Source organism: Nothoprocta perdicaria, unplaced genomic scaffold (assembly GCF_003342845.1).
Source record: "Nothoprocta perdicaria isolate Ctin4 unplaced genomic scaffold, notPer1 scaffold_1, whole genome shotgun sequence".
Lineage (NCBI taxonomy): Eukaryota > Metazoa > Chordata > Aves > Tinamiformes > Tinamidae > Nothoprocta > Nothoprocta perdicaria.
This window is the reverse complement of record NW_020454093.1, coordinates 9,944,683-9,950,099: the sequence shown is the minus strand read 5'-3', so window position 1 is coordinate 9,950,099 and position 5,417 is coordinate 9,944,683.

The following is a 5,417-nucleotide window of genomic DNA, read 5'->3' as shown; positions in this document are numbered from 1 at the left end:
TGTAACCACCAAAGACACTCAGCAGCATCCAGAATGTTTGTCTATCACATAACCCAATCGCCACAGCACTGAAAAATAACATGAGTTTTAATAGATTTATCCTGACAGTATTCTTAGATGGTTGTGAAACATTATCTCTTCAGATGGSGAATGGAGACCGACATGAGTTCCAAGCAACATTAAACAGAGAGCTGGGAATTTCTGAGTAGCAGCTGTCTATTACACAGACTAGAACTGAGAGAACCAGTGTATATAACAGAAGACAAACAAGAACATCTATGTTTYTGCTCAGTTGTCTTTAATTTTAATATGTTCTTTCCAAAAAAGAAAACTTTGGAGTCACTGTTTATGTTCATGTTTGAAAAACATTTTGCTTTCTTCTAAATCCCGTGGCACTTCATTTTTCTAAGTTCCATGGCACATTTCAAAGTGTATCCATTTCTGATACCTGATTTTTTTTTTTTTTTTTTTTTTTTTTTTTTTTGCTTTCAAATAGAACTTTACAAAAACTTCGCACTAATAACATTCCATTTTTTTGGAGCCATAAATGGAAAAAAATAAAGCCTACAATAACGTATTTGTCACATTGCATCATTTGTCTTGCATTTGCCTCATTGCTTTGCTAGTTCGAAGCCTCTRTTTTCTTTTAGACTGGAGACTCTGGTGTTTAAAATCATGTAGTGCCCTCTAGTGGGAGAGCTGCTCTGCATGCCCAGCTGCTGCTCTAGCCATGCAGACCGGTCATTCGGATCTTAATCCATTACATTTTGACATTACATTTACAGATGATGTAAAAATGGCGGGAGAAGGGATCGGTTTATCCRTCTTTTAAGTGACAGAAAGTGATAGAAGTAAGGAAAATTTATTTTCCATACCTATTTTTTTAATCCAGTCATTTCTAGTTATGCTGACATGGTACAGACCAAAACAAAATCACCTGAGGTAGAAAAATAAAAGATAACAGTGAATAACATACACTGATTGAGCGTTAGAGTTAGCTCACTTTTAGAAATTTATTGATGAAAACTGGCATATCTGTAGSCATTTGCTTGCACAAAGTACTATTCAGTGTGCTTCCTGCTAGGAAATGTTCCAATCTCTCTATGGCAAACACATGGTTTCTTCAGGATCCCATAATATGATTTTTATAATGGTAACAACAGGAAGACAAAATAGGAAGACAAAACAGAGATTTRTCTTAGCTTATGGTAAAATCACTTTCTTTTTCTCTCCTAAAGCATAAACATAGAGGAAAACTACCAAAATGGGGATGGAAGGAAAAAGTTAGGGGTTGATGCAAACTTTTTATTGTCGTTGCTGGCAGACTTTGATTTGTTTTTTCCTAACTCAGGATAGCCTAAGGGTTGTAATCACTTSCATCTTTACCTTTTCCCCTCATGTTCCCAAATTTTCAATTACAAACTTTGCACCTGCACAGAAAAATAACTCACAATGCTTTCAAGCATCCCTTTCAGCATAGATTCTCACAGGACTTGAGATGTCCAATTCCAAATGAAATCAATGAAATAACAGTCGTTAGACATCTGGGTGCATTTAGGTCTAGTCTAGCTTTCAGCTTCACCTCCRGAATTACAAATTCACAGCAACACATTGAACAATAAACATTTTTCACTGAGTTGGAGACTATCAATTTCAATAGCTTCAGAATAACATTTACGTTGACTCTGAAAACATTTCTTTTCCCTTGAAGATGATAGAAATTTCCTTTCCAAAGAAAGTCTTCAAGAACGTATTTTGTCCAGCTGTAATGCCATAACTTGGTTCTTACCCTCTTTAGTTTGAAACACTTGCCTCTGGTGGTCTGAACAGCAAGAAACAAAGTTCAGTCCCTCTGGATCAACTTGGCACTGTAGATGGCTACAGGTAGCCCAAGGAGGTGGCTTCCTCAAACSCTTTTAATGTTTTTATCAGGGTAGTCTCTGATTTTCCAGGTTGATTTTGTTGAAAGTAAATCTTTTTCTGATTTAACAAAAGTTAATTTGAAAACCCACAATGAAATGCCTACATATAGTAATAGTTTTGGCTCACTGGTGCGAGAGAAATGGAAAACATAATTTCCAACTGGTTATTGTTCCAACTTCTCATTGCAAAATTGTTCACAAGGGAAATAAAAAATAACTTTTTTTTTCCATAATTTTACCTTATTGTTTTGTTTATTCCTGAAAAAAAAAAATTATGCAACCTAATTTTTGTTAAAGCTGCAAATTAAAACTACAACATTTTAGAGTAGATGCTTCATAATTTTACACTTTTTTTACTTAGGAAATATTATTGTTAGTAGCTGTACAGATTTTTATGGATTAAAATCCCAATCCTAGCAGCTTTTACATCTTTTGAACTTTGCATCTTTGTGATTTTGGAYATAGAAATTATTAGCTAGTACACGAAGCAAATGTTGGGATCCACTCAAGGGAATCTAGGGCAAGGCAGGACAGCACCCAAGGAAGTAACGGAGTCCGCAGCTCAGCTTTATCACTTCTTCTTTGCCTTCCCGTGACACAGGCGTTGGCAGAACTTGCTGCCACTTGAGGCAGCAAAATGCAATTGCTGAGCTCTTTGCAGCTGCAGGGGGCATCCGTTCATCACATCCTAAACGAAGGCAGGTTCAAAATGCATCCCTAAACAAATCAAGTAGGTCAGTATTTTTTCAGTGCCCCATGTACAAAAAAAAATAAAAAAATCGGTTTCAGAGAAAACAGCAATAGCAACTAACGATAATAAAATAAATATTAATAGAAACTGAAAAAAAAATGGGAAATGAGTTGAATAAGATTCAGTAAAATGCACATAAGATAGTGAATGGTACGACGATGGCAGATCAGGATGTATTTTTTTTCTCCTTATTTTAATACAAAAACAAGGGAGGAATCAAGTGAATGCAAAAGACTGCCCAGACAAAATCATAAACAATGTTAAGAGTAACTTCGGAAGCAACATAAAATTCTCATGACTAATTCTGATTTATAGTAGGCAAAATTTGGGATGAAATCTAAGACAGAGTTCAAATTGATCCAAGACAACCTCCTACTGGAATTTTAATCCTTATTCTAACACACTCCATGTCTGAGTCAAAGACAGCATGCTGGACCTTGGATCATACACCATCTGGAAATGCCTATATAGGGCAGGAGAGAACCACGTCTGCATGGCTTCTCACACTGACTGCAGTGGCAGAAAGATAAAGATCACTAGCTTTAATGCAAAAAGAGCTTAGGGGGCTCTAGAGTGTGGACAAACGCTGATGCAGAGCTCCAGCCTGACTCAGAGCCTGCAGGGAGGATTAACAGTGACAAGGCCRGGTCACTGGGCTCACCCCAATGCCGTGTGAGCTGGCAGGGAAAATCCAGAAGCCAGAGAGATGCCTCAAGTCGAGACCTTCAGCTGCAGAGCCCTGGGGAGCTGCCAGCTCTCTGGCATGGGGACACTGAAGCTTCTTGCTGTACCACTCATGTGGATGCTTAGGATCGCTCTCTGTTAATTTAGCCCTCGGATTTGGAGTTGGTGCTACAGATGACACAAGCATGAGTATGTCACACTCAGGTGACATATCCAGGATGAGCTGGATATGTGATGGTGTGGCTCTCTAGACACTACTTGTATTGGTTAATTAAAACTGATTTGCAGTGAAGGAATTTGGGGTTAACCTATTAAGCTGGGATGAGCAGACATGTCAGAAATACGATAAAAGTGAACTGGCCAAACAACAGTGATGGAAACAAACTGTGAAAACGTATGCATTAATGCTGGAGAAACTAAAGGAGAAGAAAGGAGTTGCAGACTTTGTAGTCAGTGTGTGCCACACAGCTCTATTTCTAGTGATTCTTGAACAGGCTAAAGAGAAATTTGTATTCAGGGATCCAAGGACAGCAAAAAGAGCAGTAATGGGAAAGGATTTGTGTGAGAAGCTGCCACAGAATTTACTATCATGAAGAGGAGGGAAAAATCAGTGCAGAGTATGTGAAGAGGAATAGGTGCCATACACCTACCACAGAAACATTCAAGGAACCTATGGCATAAATTTTGGAATTTCTTRCTTCTCATGAGATGAAAAATTTGAAAATAAAACATAAATAAATAAAACRAAACAAAACTGTGACATCCTTGATGAGAATCATAAGTAATTGTTTACTTGGGTCACTGTCCCAGCAGAAATCAAGTAGGCTTAAAAAAAATAACAGATTTAATTAAAAAAAAGCCCTAAACTTCTAGGTATCACAACATTTAAAGCGCAGTATGAAACATTCATAATACTGCAGTCTTGTTTTGCAAGGTGGAATTATTACAAAATTGTGGCCGTGCTTTTGCCTGTTTCCAGGTAACTTAAATACACAGTTCCAGACATGTTGTGATCTCCGGCAAAATGCCCCGGATGTCCAAGGTGCCTGGCACGGAATGGGCACCTSGGACATCCGGGGCATTTTGCTGGAGATCTCAAGAGAAGCAGCCAAGTTTTAGCCACAGGGTCGCTGCGGCACTTGCTGTCCTAGGGCAGCTTGGCCCAARCGCAGATGGACTCAGGCCTAGGCCTGGAATGGGGCTGTGGGTGACGCTGTGAGGCGGTGGTGCCGGCGACACCCCTCTCGGGGACACCCATGTCGTGGGCAGCGGTGCTGGGGACACATCAATGTAGGGGACACCTGCATCATGGGCAGAGGTGGGGACACTCGTGTCGTGGGCTGCTGGCAACATCCCTGTCAGGGACGCCCGTGTTGTGGGCAGCGGTGCTGGGGACACCTGTGTTGTGGGCAGAGGCACTGGAGACCCCCAGGTCAGGGATACCTCGTGGAGACACTCATGTTGTGGGGAGTGGTACTGGGGACACTCAGGTCAGGGACACCCGTGTCAGGGACACCCATGCTGTGGGCGGCGCTGCTGGGGATACCCAGGTCATGGACACCTGCATCACGGCCAGAGGTGCTGGGGACACCCCTGTCAGGGACACCCATGTTGTGGGCAGAGGCACTGGGGACACGCAGGTCAGGGACACCCGTGTCAGGGACACCCATGTTGTGGGCAGAGGCACTGGGGACACCCAGGTCAGGGACACCTGTGTCGGGGACAGTCGTGTTCTGGAGAGTGGTGCAGGGGACACCTGCGTTGCATGTGGAGGTCCTGGGGACACCCATGTCAGGGACACCCATGTCAGGGACACCATGTTGTGCACAGCGGTGCTGGGGACACTCGTGTCAGGGACACCCGTGTCAGGGACACCCGTGTTGTTGGGGACACCGCGTTGCGCGCAGCGGTCGGGGCGGCCGGGCGCCTCGCCGTGTCCCTGCCGCGGGGCCTCGCTGACACGGGCGCTCTGCCCCGCGCCGCGGGGGCCGGTCCCGCCGCGGGGTGGCGGGCGGCGCTGCGGTCACGCGCGCGCTCCGTGTCACCCCGCGGGGGCGCCG